The sequence below is a fragment of the Corvus cornix genome, chromosome 5, assembly GCF_000738735.6.
Source record: "Corvus cornix cornix isolate S_Up_H32 chromosome 5, ASM73873v5, whole genome shotgun sequence".
Classification (NCBI taxonomy): Eukaryota; Metazoa; Chordata; class Aves; order Passeriformes; family Corvidae; genus Corvus; species Corvus cornix.
In genome coordinates, this window is record NC_046335.1 from 42,510,697 (window position 1) to 42,534,144 (window position 23,448).

The 23,448-nt window shown below is 36.1% G+C and overlaps 1 protein-coding gene across 8 annotated transcripts in view; it reads left to right on the plus strand.

Moving 5' to 3' along the window:
* LRRC4C (leucine rich repeat containing 4C) overlaps nt 1-23,448 on the plus strand; it is a 505,807-nt gene that overhangs the window by 193,465 nt on the left and 288,894 nt on the right. For 6 of the 8 annotated variants that reach the window (XM_020583648.2, XM_020583649.2, XM_010408178.4 and 3 more), the window contains exon 2: nt 14,285-14,374. The exons of the other annotated variants lie outside the window; for them this stretch is intronic. The gene's annotated coding sequence lies outside the window, so the exon portion shown is untranslated. The remainder of the gene's footprint in view (nt 1-14,284; nt 14,375-23,448) is intronic. 8 annotated transcript variants of the gene reach the window in all.

A 23,448-nucleotide genomic window follows, 5' to 3' on the forward strand; every position in this document is an offset into this window, starting at 1 on the left:
TTTTGCATTTGGTCTTTTATGCTTTTGTCCTCATAGCTGATTTTTTTGCCAGTTTGTACTATCTATTTCAAGTTTGCTCCACTATAGTGTGAAATATGTTGTGGGGTGGGTAATGATAAAGTGGTGCATCCTTTTAGATAAAATTCTTTTAGCTGCTGTGACTTCAGGGAGAGAGTTTGATTGCCCCCTCCTTAAAGATGTTCACATCCAGCCACCTACTTCAATACTTCCAGCACATCTGATGATAGTCTTAGCAATAGGTATTTTGAGTTCAGCAGGCTGCTGCATTGCTTTATAGAGTCTTCAGGAGAAGGATTTAATTTTATTCCTGTCTTGCATGTAATTCATGTAATACAAAGTGCCTTATAGTCAGTCAAACTGAGACAATATAAATTGAACAACTCACAAAGGAAGGTGTTTGTTTTGGTTTTTGTTTTTTTCCTTCCCAAATCAAACCTTTCTCTTTGTCCATGCATTCCCTTGGCAGAGCAATTTTCTCTTGAAATACAAAGTGACATTCAAATAAAATTGAGTCAATTTTGTTAATTTTTTTTCTAGAAAAATAGTTTTAGAAGCATCAAAATGAAGTTTCTGTTTATTTTTCTTTTTCCCTGTTTTAAATTTAATAATGTACTTATATGACTTCAGGATATTTTGCATTAAAAGCCACTGAAGTTCCTAATTCCCTTGAGTGCTTAAAAAAAAAAAAAGGCAAATCTTTCTAGTGTTGTCTTTAACTTTTGATGACAGAGAATTACTGTGCATGGTGAATACATACTACAGCCAAGAAGAAAGCATTTTGAAATATCAGACTTGCACCTTAATTATTGTGCACTGTGATGTGCCACAGTATTTCACCTTTAAACAGTTTCTGTATTTAAAAATCCAGTCTTAGAGCAGAATTTACTGATAATTTTCCTGTATTGGTATTTAATTGCTAATGGTATACTCCTGAATACTGTTTCTGTTCTACTTTCAGTAGGCTGACATTGTGATATCTACCTCAAATCTTAACTGTAGTTTTCTACCCTCATTCAAGGAAATTGGCTGTGCTTGAGTGATAACCTCTGCTAGAGTTTATTTCCCCCCTCCATACCTTGGGGTATGACTTGGGTTTATATAACCATGTTCATGTTAGTGAAAAAACTCAGCCTTTCTTAAAGCTGCACAGAAAAATGTCTAATAAAGGAATTTTTTTTCTTCCTATAACTGCATTGTTGTAATTACCTAGCAGGTGGAAAAGACACAGAGTGGATCTGCTGAGCTGCTTATATCAAGTGAGTGAAAATGCAGTTCAGTGGCACAACTGTAGTTTTTAAATAAGTGTACCTCTGTGTTGAAAAATGACTGTGTTACTGTGTTCCACAGACACAGAATACACAGGGTGCTGTTTTCTTCCACTACTTCTTTCTTTAACTGCTTTTTCTCCCCTACTCAGAAACTGTCATACATTTTCAACAGCTTCTGTTCTGTAATTTCATGAGCAATTTTTACTTAACTTCTAAGGTTTAAACAAAATAAAATTATTTATCTATGCTAATTATGGGAAAATAAGTAGAAACTTTTCCTCCGCATATTTATTGCCTCGAATTGTATAGTTTGGATCTCTGCTGTGGAATGAAAAACATGGGTTTCGACCGTAGAGATTTAGCATTTAGTGTACAACATTGAGGTGACATAATTACTCTTCAGTATATAAGAGATAAAACAACTTTCAGCAGCTTTCAATCTTTCTTGGATTAAGCTTCTTTTTGCATTGTCTTTGACAAACTCCACATTCCAGATTACTTAGATTTTTTTCCCTCTGTTTTTGTATTAAGATTTTGTTTACAGCAGTGACTGTCTGCTCTTCTTTGCCGACCCAAGAGCAAACTGACCCTCATCCAGACACTCCCCTCTCTGGCTCTCTGTATGCCAGATACCATGTCTTTGTTGTTCAGGACATCTTCAAAGCATCAAAATTTACCAGCATCCTGGAAGTATTTTCTCTCCTGCTTCTCATGCTATGCCTTTTTTCCCCCTTTTCACTTTCAGAGAAGCCCTCATCTTTTTTCCCTTCTTAAAATCCTTTTTATGGATTCCCTTAGAGATGTGGCATGTTCAGAAATGTTCTTAATAATATATCCTGTTCCCATACCACTATATTAATTCTAAATCATATGCATTTTGGGGGGCATTCTTTCAAATTCTCTGACAAAATAGTTTTGACAGGAGCTAAAATGGTATAGTCAGAGCTATTTCTGGTCCAATTAATCTTTACATTAGAAGGTGTTTCACAGAGTGCTGCAGAAGTGAAAATTCATCTTTCTGAAAATTGCCAATTTCCATCAACATTGTAGCTGGCTAAGAAACTGTTTCTAGGACATATAAAATTAAACTGAAAGAATCTTTTTTCCTGACCTTCAAACAGGGTAGCTTCCAGTAAAAATGAAGTGGATGTATTTTGTAGAAATAAATTAAAAAATGATAAATTTAGGTAGACTCAAGAACAATCTTAGCAATGGTGAGAGTTATTAGGTTACAGGACACTGAAATTTCTCATAACTTTCATATTTGTCCTAACACTGCACTGGTCAATAGACAAGAAAATATATTCTTAGAGACAACATTGACCAAAAATAAAATAGAAGCACAGAGGTTGAATTAATCTGTTGACCTTGTGTATCTATGTCCTAATCTTCTGTAATGAATTGCCTGTTGCTGCATTGCTCATGCCAGCAGTGTAAGCCATCTTATATGTGGGGTCTCTGAATACTGGAAAAGTTCAGTCAATTTGCTGGAGTAATAACCTCCCCACTGTGCCATCCAGCTGCGCTGCAGCATGTAAATCATCCCTCCCAAAATGAAACATCTCCATTTCCTGCTCCTGTGCCCAGTTGTGTTGACTAAAGAGATTGTGGAATATTTTTGCTTTTAGGTGTTTTTGTTTTGATTTTGCTTAAGGAGTTTATTATGATGATTTAAATTGAAATCCTGGTAAATGAGGTATTTTGATATAAAATTGCAGTTGTTTTTCATATTTATCTAGAAAATCACAGACACTTTTTATTTTGACTAATGCATATTTATGATGCCCCAAATTGATTCTTCAGAATATTGCCTGGTCATTTATTTGGTACAGAATCCATCAGAAGTTTGAAAGTGGTCATGTAAAGGTTCTCAAAACTAACATTCAAGAAAGGCTATTAATGATGTGCTCTTTCCCAGAGATCTTAGCTGTCTCCCTTGCCATTAGAAATTAAATATTAGATCAGTCTTGAAACATGAAGTTTTTGGTCTTTTATTACATTCTTTGATACTTGCCACAAGCTTCTATTATAACTTTACAAAGACCTATTTTTAGAAATGTCTGGTCTCTCTTTATATCATGATTCTTAGTGCAAGAAAATAAACACATTTCTACTGAAAGTGTGGGCACATTATTTGGCTCTTATTTGCTTCCAAAGCATCTAGTGGCCATCTTCCACTGGCTGTTGTGGAGAGTTTTCTTCTCAATGTTTTATGCTTTCAATTGCTGAAATAAGTCATGTGCCAGGCAGGAGGAGAAAAAGAAATTATGCTCCTCTGATCACTGCTATATTTAAATGCCTGCTCAATGTAGTCTTTGGTAGTTTGACTAAGCATTCATCAGTTTTCTGTGTGCTTGCCTGAAGCTGCAAATTCTATGTTTTTAGGAAGGAGCTTTTTACATACTTTGCTGTTTTCAGGTCTGAGTACGCAGGTATAAAAGTTATATTTTCTGTATTTGCAGGAATAAATGAGATCCTGAACTTTTTCATTTTCCTTCAAAAGAAATACATTCTGTTACAAAGTATTCTTAGCAAAAGCCTGACTATGAAGGCACCCTGTGATGTACTCAGACCAGATGACTCCAATATGGTCTTCTGCCCTAAAATTTAGAGCAACTTGAGAATTTAGAAATTAAAAACACTGGAAAGTTGAGGTAGTTGTTATGCAATGTATTTTCTCTGTGTGACTTGTATATTCTGTCTATAATCTACAAAAAAAAAAAAAAAAAGTAAACATATAAACGTGGATTTAGGAAACCAACAGAATGAGATGGCAGTAAAACATATGCAAAGCTGGAATCAAACATAAATAGGGAGAATTTAGCAAAAGACTAGCCTTCCCAAGCCAGAGACTCAGGATCTTGGCTGGGTTTGCATCTATGCTCCAGCAAATCTGTAAGAACAGCACTGATGACAGCCAGATGGGGCAAGTGTGCAGCGGTCATGTTTGGGACCACACAGCACCTATCAGCCATGCACATCTTGCTGTCTCTTCTCAGTACCCAAAACTCTCAGACTTCATACTGGAAGAGAGAGTGCTTTTGTAGTGATCAGGGAGAGACGACGGTAGAGCATTGATCTTCCGGGTAAGCTTTTAAAAGACTGGCTCCAAGGATGAGGTAGGAAAGGAAAGTGTTGGGATTGACCATGTTGTACATACCAACTGCTTACGGCACATTTGGAGCTCTAGTGTGCATGGCAATTTAGTCACAAATGTGTTTAAAGCCTCTGTGCCGTGCCATGGTACCTGACCTTTGAATTAGGATGCTCCTGATCAAGGTCTTCTTGCTGACTACTGCTACTCAAGGAGTTTGACTGAGCATGGCTTAGGAAATCACAGTTTTCTTTTGTGGGTTGCTACTGTTAGGAATACAGGTTAGTCACTGTAAAAACGTTCCTAAGAATAGACAATTCCTACCCTTGCAGTGCTGGCACTGAGAATTACCAACATACTGTAACCTTAAAGCTGTGCAGAATTTAAAACATTTGTCTGAGTCCTCATGCTACAATTATTGCATTGTTAGTAGATTCATGGCCTGACATTTGCTACTGTCATCATAACAACCATGGTTGTAAGAAAGTAATATTCAAACCTGAATTGGTTCAATGTCTGACTCCTGAGAAAACACAACTGACACTAATTTACAGTCTCCAAATATGCTGGAAATTCCCATTATTTTCACTTGTTTTGCTCCAGTCTTTACCCTTGAGGAAGTAAGAAGGAAAAGAAATAGGGTAGAGAAATTGATATATGTTGGGGAGATACAATTATTTCCTAAAAGTATTCTTAATGCTTCTCTCATCTTTCAGGTGTTCAGTATAGAGTGCTATGGGTATGGGGAGATCGGAGCTCTGTTTCACGGCTTTATTTTTTCCTTTAATTTTCAGCATGTCAAACTTACTTAATTTTCGGGGTTCCCCTCATCACCCACCATAAGAAACTAATCATCAACACTAATAACCATAAAAGCTTCTGATTTAAGCGTTTCTTTAATTTTAAACCAATTATTAAAAAAATACTTGTTCATTTCTATTTTCCTGCCTTAAGTGATCAGCATTATTTGAGTCCTTCATTTGAGTTGTTATTTCATTTAATGATCATCATCATTATAATTCTGGAATCTATATTGCACTTTCCCCTTTCAAAATATGCCTATTAGATGTATTTTAAAAGTATCTTATTTGTCTGAAAGCTTGTCTCAGCTCCTTCAAAGGACAGAGGAAAATAAAATATAAGTGAGTCTTAGGTATTGATGTGAAATAGTTTTCTGGGTCTGTGTTTCTGTCACTTCAAGGTCTCATCTTGAGATGGATGTTGCCTGGGAACTGAGAACCAGGAGAAAGGTGCTCCCTTACTCATGACACAGTCTTTTTATCTCTCACCCTTAACCTTCAGGTGTTCTCTTTGTCTAAGGAAGCTGGCTTGAAAAGTCATAATCCCAGTTGTGAGACCAGAGTTAATAAATATTTTCATAAGAATGTTTAAGCAGAAAAGAGAAAGGTGGCCAGTATTTGTCGATATTAGCAAAGGAGAACAAATATATGAAGTAATGGTCATTAAATTACTTTGACACAATAAGTTGCTTCTTAGAAAGTGTAAATGCAGAAAAGAATTGAATATTTCTCTAAGTAAATCTTGCTCTAAGGGCCTACACTTCTCTGCAACAAGAGCAACCTGCTTCAAATAGAATGAGATTTCAAACCTGAGAGAATGTCATTTTATATAGAATTCTCTATAATTTTACATAGATATATTCCTAAAACTACTTTAATGTCATCTTAAGTGGAAGGGGGAATGGACTATGTTATTCAGCATGGGATCATGACTCAGAAAAGATAATACAAAAAGAGAATGGCCATGATGCCTTAGTAGCAGAGCAAGAGAGAAGGGTGGGAGCACTTCTAAGTGAATCTGAGATTTGCAAAAAGACTCTTTGATGTGCAAGAATTATGGACAGAAATCAGAACAAAAAGCAAGGTGTCTTCCTGACATATTAGCTGCATTCTATAAAAATGATGATATTAATTGATGTTCTCCTAGTGTATTGCTAGCCAATTCCCTTCATAACTAGTAGATCTCTCCAGGGTATATACTGGAATCACTTCCCTTATTGTTTTACTAAATTCACCTCACACATCTGTCTCCATTCCCCTCTGATCGCTAGCCTTATACAACCTGAAGTTCACCTTCAGAGTCCTTTGCAATTCTTAACTTCCTTTTTGTTTCCGTGCTGAGGTCTTTTAGGTCTTACCCTCTGAAGCTTTTGTACCCATTTTGGATGGAATAGCATTAATTTTCTTCAGAGTAGCTTGTGTGGATATGTGCAGAAAACAGTGTTGGTAACACGACGACGGATGTTTTTGTTATTGCTGAGTAGTGCTTACACAAAATCAAAACTTGCTCTTCATCCCCTGCTGCCCCATCAGTGAATAGGCTGGGGCTGCACAAGGAGTTGGGGAGGGGACACAGCCAGGACAGCTGAGGCCAACCATCCAAAGGGATATTACAGATCATAATGTGTCACGCTCAGCAATGAAAACTGTGAAGGGGAGAAAATCTGCAGGGACTGCCCTTGCTTGGGGATTGGCTGAACACTGATCAGTTGGTTGTGAGCAATGAGTTTTGCTGGATTTTTTAATTACTTGTTCTTGAGTTTGTTTTATTTATTTTTTGTAGGGGGTAGAAAAGGCATCTACCTTTTTATTTTTTGTCTTATTAAACTATTTCAACACATGAGTTTTCACAGTTTTAGCATTGAAATTCTTTCTCACACAGCAGGGAGAAAAGTAAGCAGGCAGTTGTGTGTGTTTAGCTGCTTACTGAGTTTAAAAAGTGATATTCATTCAATTCTACACCTAATTTCCTTCCTTCATTTTTTCACTTTCAGCTCCATACCTTCTCTCCTGCTTCTTTCAGCACTTGGAATGACCTCTATCTTGCATTAACTTTCCTTTCTTCTGGTTATCTTCCAAGCTTTCCTTACAGACTCTTTTTCAGAGACTTACAATGTGGGTTGCTCTCCAGCTGTTGCGACTTCAGTTAGCAATAAACTGATTCTTGTTTAAACTCTAAATTAAAAGATGATGACAAAAGTATGGTAATAAGTGTTATTTTATTTGTTTTATTTGTTTGGCTGTTGGACTGGATTAGTCAGGATTCTGCTACAAGGTTTTATGCAGTGTTTTGTAATGAACAGTGTAGTTTTCTGAAACTACAGATTAATAATTAGCTCTTTAAATATGTAAGTCAAAAAATGTGAACTCATTTTTGATTGCTAAGTTGATAATCTCCTAATGATAGTATTATTAATATGAATTTATTTCATGTTCTTAACAGTTCATCTATAGACAATTCACAACTACTTTCAAGCTTATAGCTAACACTTGTTAAATTTTGATTAGTTTCAATTATCTCCGTAGTTTTATTTTTCTATTGAAAGGTTATACAACTAGTCAATGCCACTGAAGATTTTGAACTTTGTATTATTGGAGGTGTGTTGATGTCACTTAACTTCTTTATATTTTCCATGTGATTTTCAATTTACGTCACTACATATTCTAATATTTGCTTTTGGATTTATTCATAGTGACTAGTTTCTTTCCTGATAATATTGATTTAAAACCCCCTCAAAAATAAGGTATAATTTGGCCAATACCAATTTAAATAAAAGGACTAAGGGAATATTTAAATGAAGGCAAATCAACATCTGGAAATAAATATGACAATCTTCAGAAAGCATTTATTCTCATATGTAACCCTTCTCTGCTTTGGGAAGCCACCTAGGATTCCTGTTTCAGTACAACAGTGTGCTTTTCCTCTGGTTCTTTTTATATAACTGATACAGAAATCTCTTATGCCTATTCATAAGACCATTTATATTCGGAACAGAACATGAAGATTTTAATTCTGTTTAAAAGCAGTGACTATAAGCAACATTTCAATTATATCTTAGGATAAATTTTGACTTTAGCAAACGTTTATGTTCCGTTATGAAAAAAATTGTCATATGTACAGGCAGGGACATGAGTATAAATAAGTCAAATGGTTGTAAATATTGTATAATAGAACATAATCACTGTTTGCTAATTGTTTTCATGAATGTTATAGCCTTTTAGATATTATATTGAGAAGCATCTGTGTTAGCAACTGGAAGGAACTTTTGAAAATATTCTGTATTTTTCTTAACCATGTGTTTAACAATAGTCACATGGGAACCACCACCCCATGAGGTCTGGTAAGAAGTCAGTGTTATGACCTGCTGTCTCTCTTATGATTTCTGTTTTTATTATGACTGACAGTTTGTTATTACTTTATTGCAGTTCCTGCATTATGTTTCTGTTTTTCTAAATACTCCATCAAATCTATATGAATGGCATTGGGTTCCCATGGCATTGTCTGGACTGCTTTTAGGTTGCCCACTGTTTTGATGATGTTTGTGGCTTCATGGAAGCGTTTTGATTTTAAGCAGACAATCCATGTTTGAACACCTGTTGGAAAAGAGGCACTTTGCCACATTCACAAAATGCTAAGAAATTGCCAATAAGTGGATTACATGTTTATAAACACAATAAAGAAGGTTAAGTAACATCTTACATTTTAATTATGAGACAGTCTCAGAATTCAAATGTAACATGAATTGTTTTCTCAGTTCTGTTTTAACTGATATGGTCCCTTCTCTACTTGCTTTTGAGCATGTAAAAATACAGCAACCAGACTGACTTTATCTTCTTTACGTGCAGAGCTTCAAGTTCAGGCCTGAAAGCATGTAAATCCTGTTTAAACTTATGTATGCTCTGACCTTATCCTTTCTGAGCTGTCCACCTCTTTTCCATCAGTAATCTCAAGAAACTTTTACTTCCCCCTCACTACATTTGAAGATGAAGTAACATGGCAAAGTTCACAAGGAAGATACGGAAAATGAAGTGAGTCTTGCATGTAGTAACCTGTAAATTTTGAGTGCTCCCTATCAGGACACCTTAAAATCTATTGATTTCAAACAGCTCAGTTCTGTGAGCGACCAGGATTCACAAATACCATGCCTGATTCTTTGTGGATGTTTTCCCCCCAGTAACACACGGACTACCAGAAATGAAGTAGAATTTGCTTTCTGTGAATTCTTTCTTCCTCCAGAGATTTGATCCTGCACTGTATGGGAAATACAGGAATAATTTTCAAAATAGAATTGTAAAGCATTTGGCTAAAACAGAGAAAACACTAGCTAATCTAATGCCTACAGCATATTTCTTCTTTCTTCCTGGGAGGCAATAGACTTGTTCTGGGTTCTGAAAAATTCTGCATTTTTTCATAATGTTAATAAATTGGGAAAACAGGTTGATTACAATAATGTCTTGTCTGGGCAGTACTTGGCATTGTTCAATGCATTTATTTTAGGAAGGAAAGAGGGCAGGATGTTACACTAGGAAAGAGTAAGTCTCTGTAGTGGTGCTGCAAAAGAAAAATTTCAAAGTCTTTGTAATTTAGTTGTGAGATGTAGGGCAACTGTTAAACCCCAAAGCAACATCACCTGATGTTGTGAAGGTTCCTGCAGCTGCAGAACTTCTTGCAACAAATTGAGTAATTTCTGACAAGCTCTGTATCACTCCTGGAAGCTCAAAGTAATTCACTTGCTATGAGCAGCCTTCACTGACTGTTCCTTGTGCCACAGCTGTAAAACAAACAAACAAAGCTGTAAGGACAGAAACTTGTTGAATTGTAGGCACTACTGTACCTTAATGGCTCTGTATTGAACCAGTGCCTTAGAAAGATAGCTTGAAGCTATCACCTTTCCTTATGGATAAAGTATAAAACTAAACCCAAGCTTTCCTGTAGTAGTTACATTATCTGCTGCTTAGCTTTTGAGCAGTAGAAATGTTGACCAAAACCTGAGCTCTTACAGTTAATTCTGTGTAGCTGTATAACTTCTGAAATTTCTGTTTTATTAACACCAGCGCTGACTTGAATTGTTTTGTACTGCACTTGTGTTGGCTCTTAGACAGTTGTGTTCTGAAGTCTCGGAGGGATTTTGATTGAGTAGTTGCTTGTGACACCACTGTATTAGCATTCTAATGTTTTTAAGGGAAAGAAATAATTTGAAATGTAAGAGCAATGTTATATAAGCTTTAGGTATGCTAACCCATTTTCAAGATGAAAATTGAACCTGAAGCAAAGTCCTTAATTGGCCCTTCTGTTTACCCAACACTACTGAAATTAGACATAATTCAGTCTTTTTTTTTTTTTTCTTTTCAAAAAAAAAGTTCTGTTGTTACATTTTCTCCCCATTTTGCTCATTATAAGCGCTGTTTTAGTCCCCTCTACACTATTACCTTATGCTCCTCTAAGTTAATTTAAAGAGACTGACTAGCACTGAACACATTTTGTTGTGGGCTAATTGGTTGGCCTTGCGTCAACTCTGCTGTTCTTTCCATCTTCCAGAAACCTTCATTTACTTTGCATGGTAGTGCTATGGGTTGCCTTTGTGGAAAAACCCCCCAAAAACCAAAATCAAACCAAATTAAAATTCATGGTAGGAAAGTAACACAGAGATGTAATTACATGGAGAAGAAATGTCTGTATAAGGATAAATTTGGAAAGGTTGGGTCAAAATGTGACTTATAACTACAGAAAGGGTTATAAGACTTTATAAGGGGAGGGTTTTATAAAAAACATTCGATTTAAGAAAATATTAACGGTGTTGTATGATATTATTGGGGTAGGTGAGCATATAACAAATGCCTGAAAAGAAGATGAGTTATTCCGTGAATCTTCACAAGAAAGTAATTACAAGCCTATTTTTAATAATAAATTAAAATACATATAAATTAAAATACAAATAAATTAAAATTGAAACCACATTAACACAGATGAATATAAGTTGTTTATTTATTGTATCCTGATATCCTGGAAGTAGTTAAGTAACTGGAAACTGTTAGTGTGGGAGAACTTGCAGGACGGACAGCTTGAAAAGGGTCAGCATTGCACCTAGCTGAGGCTTATAGAGGACTATATAGTAAGTACATTTAATACATTATCCTGCTGCTGAAGTGGCAAGTTAAACAAAAGTACAAATGCAATAGAAATGTATGTATGACATAGTAATATTTCCACTTCACTTAACTGTGGATGGGGTATTTTGTTTGCATCTGGAGAAGGTTTGATAAATTCAAAAATTCTGATAGTAGGAAAAAAAAGCTGGTGAAATTCCCAAAGGTTTGTAGCGTGGGTTTTTACACTGAAGACTGAGATCAGTTGCTTTCATTCTCACTGCAGGTGAGACAAGGAGTTGTGTTTTTTATTTCCTAGTTTTAAACACAGGGAATATGATATTAAGAATAACAGAACAATGGAAAAATACTGTCACAAATGTTTTTTGCTAATAGTTTCTCTAAGTAACTAAAGGGCAAGTAGGCAGAAGTCTGTCTGAAGATCCTTGATTCTATTTCTGTAAAATAGTGTGTGTGCTAGCTGATTAGTTGAATTCTTCTGAAGTGCTGCATTTGGAGGATATTAATAAATAAAAGTAAGTGACACTACTCTGGGGATGTGGATGTTGAAAACATCTTACACATTTTGCTGTCTTTAAACTTGCCATGTGTAATCATTATCATTCTCTTAGCTACAGCTTTTCAAGCTCGAGACCCTCTGCGGTCTAGACAACACTAATTATAACAGCCTTGACTAAAGTTTGTGTAAAATTTTGTAATTACATCAAAATTGCATCATGCTGATTAAATGCGTTTTCATATTTAGATTATCTCACCTTAATTTACTTTCTTCTCTTATTACTTTTCCTCCCTTAAACTCATAATGCTAAACTTTCAGTAGTGCTTATTAAAATATAAAATGTTTGTATATGAGAAGATAATTGGTTTCAGCTCTTTATGTTTAGTAGTGACACTTTTGGTCACTATGTGATAATGGGCTGTGAGACAAAATATTTTGAAGGACTTCATAGTCCTAATTTTACATAAAACCATTATACTCTTCTTCCCTGAACTCGTTTCTGTGATGTGCCATATGGATGTCTTCTTAAACATCAGTAAATGGACTTTTCCCCCCAGATTTTATATTTCTCTGGTCTCATTTTATTTTTTCTTACTCAAATTTGCAATATTTTTACTCTAATGATCTTTGCCTCCATACCCCGTATATTCACAATAAGCAGATGATACCAGGGACTAGATATTTCCATGTAGTCACTGCAAGCCCTAAACCCACCTATACGCTTAGGTGGCAGTCTTAATATTATGTGGCCATGTATGTGAGTGGGAAACAAACTTCACTGTTATCCAAGGCACAGAGGCTGCATTGAACTGCTGCATTCTTAGGCAGGAATCAGTTGTCTTTTAACTGCTCCTGTGGAGACACTTCTATGAGAGTCAGAGCAGGTGAGCTGCATATGAATGAATCCTTGGAAACTTTTTCTTGTAAGAGACATAGTTTGGTGAGGGAAAGGCTGCAGATACTTAACTTAGAAATGTAAAGATCATTTTACCATGTTTTATGCATTTTTCTACTCTCTGTGAACCCATATAACTTTTGAACAACTGGAAGGCATCGAACGAGGCAAGAGGTTATTGGGAATTAAAGAACCATAGAATAGGTTGAGTCAGAAGGACCTTTTAAAGGTCATCTGGTTCAACCACTCTGCTTTGGGCAGGGACACCTTCCACTTAATCAAGTTGCTTGTATCCAGTCTGTATTTCTTTATGGCTAGATAAATGCAGGATGTCAGAATCACAGTTCCATGAAAGGCTGACAAAACTGGAAAGGTGTATCATGCTACCAGCACTCATTCCATGAGCACCTGCATGCCATCACTTGTTTCTTTATAAGAATTTGATGAAGCTTTAGATGATGAGTGGACTTATTAGGCATAACCTAACATATTGTCTCACTGCAGCTCACCCTCAGTTATATTTTCTCTCAGTCTTGAAAGGTTAAACATTACTAAAAGCTTCTAAGTAATTTTTTTCTCAGTGCTTAGCTTCCTCGTCTGTAGGATGGCTGAAAACTGGTTCACAGGGGTCACAAACAGTAAGGAAAAAAGGTTTAAATAATTTAGCTAACAATTTAAAAAAAATATTCAGGCATCTGCAGAAACACATTCACTAATCAAAACTGCTTGAAATTCTCTGTTGACAGCAAGGAACATTCCACAATACTGATGGAAATCTTACCATGGTTGTTTTTTTTTTTTTTTTTTTTAGGATAAGAGACAAGACTTGCTAACTAGGATTTGTTTACAGCTGCACGAGGCAAAATTTTTAAAATCAGTTTAATTTCCTACTAGAGGGAATGTTACGCTCTATTAAACTTCTGTCAGAGCAGTAGAAATAAACTGTATATAGACCATATATATACACGTGTGTATGTATAGAGTAGTCTTCATTTTCTTGCCAGCCTATTCCCCTCTTAAACTGATTTCACTACAAGAGTTTATTATTCAGCCTACCTGATCTTTTCTTCATGGATTCTCATTAATACATATTGAAAAGGGATAAAGGGAGGTACTCTGGGATGTAATGGGCAAGATTTTCTTCAAATCTTTTTGCCATTAATTTTCAAGGAAAATCTGATTTTTTTTTTTTTTTAATAGGAACAATGTTAGGGATTTTTTGGACAACATTCTGTTTTCTGTTAGACTCTTTGTGAAAGGCATTTTTGGTTGAAATTGAGAATGCTTGCTTCCTGAAAATAAAACCTTTTTTTCTGGTGGTACAAAATAAACCAGAAATACTAAACTCCTTGTAGCTCAAGTAACGTTAACCTATACATGAAACATATTTTGAGTGTTACAATATCTTAATAGTATGCTTACACTTACAAGTAAAGATTTAATTATGCAGGTTTTTTAACGAAATTGTAGCATGTTCCTGTAAATTTCCCAGCTATGGTTATGTATTTTCACGTATTATCACAATGCGGCTACTAAAAAAACCTGTGTATAATTTAACCTCGTGGGGTTTTTTTGTTTGGTTTTTCTTTTGTCTTTCAGAAATGAATTCCTTTATTGCAAGAAATCATGGTTATTTATTGATTCAGAAAGAAAACGGACTGATATTCTCTTGGGTGTTCTGAACAACATGTAAGTTGTCATGTCTTCAGTTTAGGTAGTGATTATGATTTGATTTTAACAAAGAAACCTTTGGTTAGAGATGTTTCTTAATTTATTTTTTTTCCACAGCAGCAGATAAGGTACAGTGGTAGATTGTCTGAGGTAACACTTTTTGGAAGATATTTTTATCCCCTTGTTTTACTTTGCACATTAATATTCATCCGGTGCTATTAATCATTCGTACGCTTCAGATAGGAAGGTTCATAGCAGCACAACTTAAAATTAATCATAACAGATAAGTGAAGCTCTAAAAAAAAAAAATTTATACAGGGCCTACTTGGTCAGGAAAATGACCTGGCACTTGATAAATGCCTTTATTAGTTAACTTCCCCCAAAAATAGCAGTATTTTTTTATGGTAGAAACTGCAAAAACACAACTACGCAGTGCCCGACAGAAGTGTAAACTCTGATTAAAATTTTCAGTTTGGAGGAGACATTAAATAATATTAATTACCTTCTCTGACTTAATGTGCTAGTACAGAAAGGGAGGCTAAAAAGGGCATTTGTTATTTCCCATGGCAATGTGTGCAGAGCATTGTCACTACTCAGTAGCAGCATTGTTTCTGGTATTGCTAGTGGAACAACACTCTTAACTTTTCTTCTGTTGATGTTTGATTTCATTGCCATGAGCATTTCCTGCTTGAAAAATACACAGTTCTTGAGGTTGGATCTCTGTTATTCGTTTGACTTTTGAAAGGCTAATTGATTCATCTTTGTTCATGGTGTTGTTTCGGTCTTGTCTGTGCACAGACATTTGCGGGGACAATTCATGGGCTCCAGTGTTCCGAGACTGAATATCTGTCATCCAAGCAGTCATGCACTCGCACAGAAAGAGGGTTTTGAGCATCCTGGTTTTCAGTGTTTTCAGCACGATTTCTGTCACTGTTTTTAGAAGAGCTCTAGTCCACGGGTAGAAGTGATGTCACTGGCTGAGGAGATGTGCCGTATATAGTGACTAGCCAGAACTTAAACGTGAGGTTTGACACACAGCCAGTCAACTTGTCTTTGGTCAGGTGAATTTTCCAACAACTCTAAAAAATAAATTACTTAATAAAAAATGGTGTTTTTTCAAATAAATTATCAGTTGAAGGAAAGAATAGTTTGAATCTGTTCAACTGTAGGTGGGGATTCTCGAACTGGGATATAAAAGCTATGAAGTGGAAACTGCAGCGTGTCTGTGTTCTCTGCTGAAAGACTGAAAACAAGAAACTGCAAAATGGGTCCTATGGACAAAAAGGCTGGAGGTGTGGTGTCAAAATTATTGTTTTAGCTGGACAGTTGACAAAGATGTTTGTAGCTTCCTGCAGAATTAGACTGATAGAAAAATAAAATCACTGGGCATCCCTTTATCAACATCTAGATAGTTATTTTTTTCTGGTTCATAAATATTTTCAGTGTCATGATCAGAGGATTTAAGATCAAGTTTTTCATTGTTAGGGAAAGAAAATTGTTTTTCCATTATCGCATTGTGAAGATGAATTCTTTTCTTTGATATGCTCATTAGATTTTCTGATAGAAGCCATCCATTTGAAACAAAAAGTGAAATGTCTTAGTACCATTTTATTATCTAGACTAAAAGTTAGGTTGCAGTTGGCCTAAAATGACTGTAGCTATTGGCTGTAGCTGATCTGGAAGCCTCAGCTTTCCATATATGACATCCCATAATTTACATTTTCTGCTATTACAGCACTTACAGTTTTACGATGCCCAGTTGTTCTCCCTGCTTTTTGGAAGAGACTCCTAGTCCTTGTTGTTGTAAAAGGTTAGCAAAAGATGTGCTGCACACAATACTGATTTATTTACACATCCCTTAGTCTAGCAGCTAACAAGATAACTAAACACACGTGCTGCAGGTGTTTGATTTTCAGCACATTCAGCAATCAAAGGTATTCTAGCAGCCACAGGGTGGTGTCAGTACTGGTGAGAACTGATCTACATTTGGCAAGAACTTTTTTTCAGATCAGAAAATGCAGATTAGTGGAAACTAAAATGTGTGTCCTCAGTTAGTCTTTCATCCCAACTGATAACGTTCAGGAATAACAGTGCTGTTCCAGTAGAAGCTAATTAAACATGGTTCTCTTACAGAAGTAGTCTGCCACAAAGCCTGGAAAGTAGAAGTCAGGCTGTGCTCCTAGCTGGGGTGTTCCTAAGAAGTAGCTCTTAGGAACCCTGGAGGATGGGGTTGGGATTAGAGCTGGAGCTCTCTGTGCTTTGAAAAATCTTGTCTGGCTCAGGGGGCTTCACTTCTGGGGTTAAATTAACTCCCACCCTCTGGATCGGTATATGGAATTTTTGAGTACTTGACAGTACATTGAGGATCTGTGAATCTGGGGCATCTCATGATATGTTTCTTTTGTTTCTGTGCTGTCTTTAATATCTTTCATTTGCTAGAGTTCTTCATGATTTAGTTTGTTCTGTGTTTTTACAAAGTATCATTATTTCATGGAATAGAAATTCTGTTAGGAATTTTATTGTTGTGTGATTTGGGGGTGAAAAATTAATCATCTGAGTACTGTTGATAGTAATCCAGGTACACATTATTTTAAAAGGGTTTTATGTGGATATTATTCTTCAGCTGAAAACACTGTTTGGGAATGATTGATTTAATTCTTTTCTCTGGTTAGAGACTTGGCTTTTAACTGGAAGCATTTTATACTGTGTAGTTACATGAGGCACTGTTATTTTCAATTCAACAGAAAATGGCTCTAAGAGCAGAGAAATGAGTGACATTGTGTTAGGGGACTGTGTATCACAAAATACACAGCTTCAGCTTGCATGCAAAAACATCATTTAGCTGTGATAATAGAAATTAGATTTCAATCAGTATGCCCTTTGTTATTAATCCATTTTTCTCCTTTCATCTGAAGAGGTCCTAATAACACTTTAGACAAATCATACTCTTTAAAAACTGATTTGAAATAAAAATGCTTTTGAAGCCTTGTGATTTCAGGCATGCATTTTGTAATAATAATATGTTTCCTTGCTGCTAATGTATTGATGCATACTTGCAAATTTGCATAATGTTGTTCTTTTATTTTTGGTCTAAGTTTATTGTTAGGGATTAAGGAATTCTTCACATTTAAGCAAATTTGTGAGGGAACTGTAGGAGCTACAGTAAGAAGACTAAATTTGAAGACCTAATAAAGACCTTAAGTTCTAAGCACTGGTTATTAATTTGGAGGTTTGGAGGCCTGAGGTTAACTTTTTCCTTTGGGGCAAAAGTGGTGATGTTTCAAGGAGTTATAAATCTTTGATGTTTCATCTACTGTCTGAGGGTGAGGAATTTGGAGTGTGTGCACCCAAGCAAACATTTCTGTGTGCATTTTTCATAGCAGAACTCTCATATAGGTTAGGCTGCTATTAGAGTCTCAACTGTACATCTTTATGCAGCTACATTCCAGCAGACATTTTTTGTGATACAGAAAAAGACACTGGTATAGGAAGGCTTTTTATCAGCGACTGTGGTTATCTTTTTGGTTTCTAGGGCCAGCTTGAAGAACAAAAGACTTACTGTCAAAGATGTTGAGAAATTACTGCTAATTTAGTAACATTTCTTAGTTTCTTCTGCTGCTTTTAGTCTAGAAATTCTTAGTTCCTTAATATCCCCTTTTAAAAATACCCTTTTGAAGAGGGGAGAGTAAACAACTCCCCTCTGTGAATGTGGCTATAACGCTCTATCAGTGCATACCGCTTCCTGACACTCTCCCTTTGTGCTACCCTGACAATGAGTGTTGCACCCAAAATTCTTGTCTTGAGGACCTTAAAAGGGGTCTCTCAGTTATTGTCTGCTGTCTTAAAATCTTGCTGCTTCTTGTAGGGCTGATTTTCTGGTTAAATCACACAAAGGCCAGGTTATGATGGAAAAATCAGGAAAATTCTTCCTCCAATGCCCCAAGAATAAAGGACATGACAAGGTGTGTCTTTGTGCAGTGGTTTTTATCTGCTCTGGCCTCCTGTGGCCACCCCCTCCCCCCTCCCCCCCCCCCCCATGTGGGGCTTCTGCTCTGATAGCCACTCTGGGGCTGTACTGGATCTCCAGGGCAGGGGTGGGACATTGCTTCCAGTGAGCCAGTGACTGACAGCTGCACTAGAGGCTGCAAAGGGGATGGGCTGTGGGGCAGAGCACCGTTCCACCTTTGCTGACCATGGTTGGCCCCCTCCTGCACACACCTTAGTTGTTTTGAGAACAGTCATTGTTTTTTCAGTCTTTTTCAGACTGTGAATGTACTGGGCTTATAAAAAATGGATTTGAAACGTTTCAAGCATTAATGTCTGCAAGGAAGTATAGCTAATATTATTAGGTATCTGAGCCGCTTCCACACACTCAGGGCAGAAAGTGAAAGAATAAAAAGAAGGCTTTGATTAGAGTACATCAAGACCACATGCAGTTCAAGCTAGTTTTCATAAACTTTTATGTATATTAAACACAGTTGTTTATGTGTTTAAATTACATTTACTTCATTTCTATTAATTAAACATATTTGTATTTCTTAGATACTGTCATCTTTAGCAACTTAGTACAGTGAGTGTTATTTATACCATATATTACATGTTAAATACAACCTTATTCCCCAAAATGAAAACTCTACTGACTCACTTGAAGGGTTTCAGTCATCATGCTACAGGTTGACAGTGAAATTACTACAAAATTTGTTTTGTCACCAATTTGAAAGTCCCTTTGGAATAGAAATAAGATTATGTCCTGTGCATCACCGGTTTATGGTCTTGGCATTTAAAATATTTCTGGTAAATGTGGCATGGTTGATACTGATCAGTTAGCTGAAGCTTCTTAAGTTATCCCTAAATGTCAACAAATGTTTGGTTTTTTCCCCCCCTAGTGTCCTTAGAGCCTTGATATATTTACATATAAACAGCTTCCGAGATTAAAAAAATTAAACAAACATGTTATCTGCTGTTATTCTGTATGACTGTCCTTTTAAATGCCAGAACAACAATTCTAGATTTGAATTTGCCCAAACTGGAGTGTTCTTGGTTTTGCAGAAAGGCTTGAAGGACTATTTAGCTCTTAACCCTTTTTGTTACAGGGCCCTGTGATCTTTTAGGCCAAAGAATTGAAAGCTCTCATAGGTGACTGAAAAACAGGAAAATACTATGGTTTTGTATATACTCGTTATGGATTCTTTTTCTGCTAGACTGAGAGACGTTTCCTTGGTGCAGACTCAGGGATGCTGCTTTGCTAGAGAGTTTTCCCTTGCTTCCAGAGTTGTTATTTGCTCTGGCTGCTGCAGAGGTGCAGGGCTGCTGTCACACAGCTGGCAGCTTGGCCCTAACACAGGGAGCAGCTGTCCGTGCACCATGTGCTAGCTGAAAGGTTGCAGTCGGGTTTGGAAGCGAGGTGCGTGCCAAGACCAGATATGTGATGAAATGATCTTGTTTTGAAGGAAAATTTTGATAGAAGTCTTACAGTACTTTGAACTTTGTACACCAAAGAGATGTAAGAGTCGAACTTCTCCCCAGTACTAAAAAGTGGTGTTTGAAATTCCCCAGTTTTGAGGTATTGAAATCAAAACCACTGTTGGGTGCTTCTTTGTTGCTGCTGTTTTACTGGCATCTTGACAGTCCTTGTCTTTGTTGAAGTACAAGTCTTCTGTTTGATAAATGTTCCAAACTGCTTTATTAAAAGAAAAGCCAGATACTCTAGTGATCCTTATGAAGTATATCCTGAATTTGTTGTTGAGAAAAGGAGTAGAATTGATATGGTAAAGCTGTATCTGTGGTGTGAAAAATGGATATCAAAAATTTAAACTCTTTTTTTTTTTTTTTCCTCTGGGAACTGCATTATACCTGAGAATAAATTCCAGCTCTTTGTATGCATTTATGTTGTAGTTGTATGCATTTGTGTTATAGTATATATTTCTAATATTTACCTAATACAAAATTAAGGCTAATATATGGTAGTGTAGTTTTACACTTGCTATGCACACTTTTTTTTCTAACAGGTCTGCTTTCCTCAAAGATAAGATGCCAGGCTGTGATTTATCTATATGTCTGTCTAAATAATCTAAATATCGATGTCATAGAGAAGATGTATCACTTCAGTTCTGGTATTCATTGCCAGTTTTGTTAGAGAATTGTCACTTCTGTAAGTGGAAATACTTCAAGCATTGGGAAAGAGTAATTAAGTTTGGATAATGCTGTTTTGCTAAAATAAAACTAAGCTAATTTCTTCACTAAATTAAATTCCAAATCTATTCAAAGTTCTGCAATATTAATTTACCAATATCCTGTCCACCATACACATAGTCACTCACTCCTGTTTGCTACTTAATTCTATTTTGTTCTTTTGGAGGCTAGGTACTGTTCAAAAATGTCTGTATTAATTCATTCTCATTCATGCTGGTGGTCTGTGTATGTCTATATTGTATTTTTTTTAAGGCAACATGCCTTTTGATTTGAGAAAACAATGCTGTTAATTATACTATGGATACGACCACATACTTCTACCTAAAGAAGCCACACACTTTCCTTTCATCGACTCCCACTGTAATGAGGATAGTAGGAGAAGAAAATAAGAGCTAGTGAAAATGCATGTTATGAGAAATATCAGCTATTTAATGTCACTTGAAACAGTAAAATAAGTTCTGGTGAAGAAATTTTCTTTACTAGGTAATAAACTAAAAATACCTGGTAAATCACCAACAGTTGGCAGATGAATACGAGTGCGAATAATGAGTATAATTGATAAATAAAGCACACATTTCTCTAGCTTATCTTCTTGCACTTATCTCCATAAATACATAGTGTAAATACACTGTGAGAGAAAGGCAAAGGTGCATTAAAATAGGAAGTACCTGAAATTTCACAAGGTGATCAGCACAAAAGAATTAAATGCTATGAATTTTTTTATTACGCAGAAATTTTATTAAACAGTCACCCCAGCTCTGTTGCTGGCACCTATATAAGCTTAGATCACATTAAACTCTGCATTGTTTTCTACTTGATATGTTGCAGGTCTTAAGTCAGGGGGGATCTGTGGCTAGAGTAATCTATGAATGCTATCAGGCAATGTGAAAAATACAGCTACTGTTACCCTAAACACATCTGAGATGAATCAGGGCAGCAGAGTAGCTTTAAATGTTCCTGCTGTTGCACATCATGAACCTGAAAATGGATCACTCCTGTTCTCCAGAACGCAGTCAAAATGTCTCACCAACAGAACAGGAGTGCTTCCACAAGCTGTCTCATGGCTCTGACTGTGTATTTCTTGGAAAGCTCCTTGGCTGAGCCCAGAGTAGTAAACCTTGGTAGCACTTGCTGTAAGGGTCTGCAGCAGCCCTTTTCAATCAGCCTGTGAGCTTTGAGTGAGTCAGTAATAATGCAAGGACAGACTACACATTTTCACTTAGGACAGTTGGTAGGGACACCCTTTTGGGTGTGGAGAGCTGCATCAAGTGGAAGAGCTGATCAAAACTATTATTTTAACAGTTCTGGAGATACAGAGTAGTCTGTTCTACTGTCCTGACCTGAATTATGGGACCTAGACATCTGAATGCAGGTATAATCCTAGATGATAGGTATTAGGTATTCTTATATCCCTCCCTTGGTTTTTTTGCAACTTGAGACAACCATGTTTCTGTGAGTTTTGGGTGGTTTTATTTCAGAAAAAAAAGTGAAAAAATTTTAAGTAACTTCAGAAAAATTGGTGCCAAAGAAATCTATTTGAAGATGCTGTGATTTTTCCTAAAGGAATAGTTCTGTTTTAGAGTCCTGTGAGACAAAGCTACAACTTACCAAAAGATGGGATTTTCCACAAGATTCATACTCCCAGCATCTTTATTAGAAAGTACTTAGATGATTTTCTATTTAAAATGCTGTTAACTTGGATAAATGCCCAAGTTTCATACTCCAATTACTGTACATGTCCTTTAGTGCTACTACCTTAGTAAAACAATTGGTAAAAATACTGGCATAAAAATGGTGAATACTTAATTTATATTTCCTATATGAAAAATAGAAAATATGAAAGTAAACACCTTTTGTTTCCCTTTCACTGTATTAGTCCATTTTGAGCCACTTTTCAAGCTTCCATGGAAGCATTTATCCAGAGACATGGAAGCGAGATCAGAAATATGAGCAGCAAGCTCTGACTTCCTGCACTTTCTGTGCCCTTTCTGCCAAGCCAGAGCAAATGTATATTTGTTACTCCTCAGTGCATGTTATGAATCAGCAGCAAAAGGAGGACAGATATAGAAGGATGTCATTCAGGGTGAGACAGAGTCATAGTTTTTATAATTCTTCCATTATGCCTTCTATTTTTCTTATGTTATTGTCCTCCTAGGCCCTAAAGCTACTTTAAAGAACAGTGCAAAGCAGCTTTGGTACCATACTGACTCAATTTCAATGTCATTAACTCCTCCTCCATCTCATAGAAATTCTCTTATGGTATTCTGAACATTCCTTTTTTCAATTCTCTTTCATTTTCATAAGCAGCTGTTTGAATGACCAACAAAGTGCAAAAGTCTCTCTTTCTGATACGTATAGCCAGAAGGCATGTCAGACACATAAAATAGACTGAAAAAGTCTATCCAGTGACACTAAGTGGTGGTAGACCACTCAGAAAGACAAAATTCTGTTATTACAGTGATGATGGAGATGTATTATACATATATATACAATATATATGGAGATAAACATGTATGTGTTGTGTTTTCACTTAACCTTTTTTTCTGTTTGAATGGAGTAATTGATGTTTAGATCTGTGCTATATTTACTCTTTAGAAAACAAAACCCAAAAACACATTCCTGAAAAATATTTAAGCTTTATAGAACAAATTGACACGCTTTATAGAGTGTTAGCTCCGTATCTTTACTGATAATTATTCCTGTTTTGTGTAATACTCCCCAGATGATAATTATTTGTTAAACATTATCAGATGCTTGATATTATCCAAAGGAACCATTCTGCTTCTTGCCATGATGGCATTATAGGATTTATCTTTTGCTGTTTTGTTCTGTATATTCTATTGCTGCTAAAACACAGAAAGTGATTCCTTTACATAGAATAAAACCCCAAAAAACACCTT